Below are 264 nucleotides of genomic sequence, written 5' to 3' on the forward strand. Positions count from 1 at the left end.
GGGGGCCCCGCCCCGCCCCCCCTGCCTCTGCCCACTCCTTTGAACATCCTTTTGCTCACAAGGATATGTGCTGGTATAACTGTTCCCACAGAGGCATCAGCACCCTGAATCAGCACCCCACCTTGCTCCCACCAGCATTAGGGGCCACTGGACTGCGAGCGCAGCTATGGTATTACACAGCACCAGCACCCACCCAGAGAGCTTGCTCTGCTCCCACCGAGCCCAAGCAAGGGCTGAACTGATCTAACATCCACTTACCCCGCT

This window comes from Nestor notabilis, unplaced genomic scaffold (assembly GCF_000696875.1).
Source record: "Nestor notabilis isolate BGI_N333 unplaced genomic scaffold, ASM69687v1 scaffold11052, whole genome shotgun sequence".
Lineage (NCBI taxonomy): Eukaryota > Metazoa > Chordata > Aves > Psittaciformes > Psittacidae > Nestor > Nestor notabilis.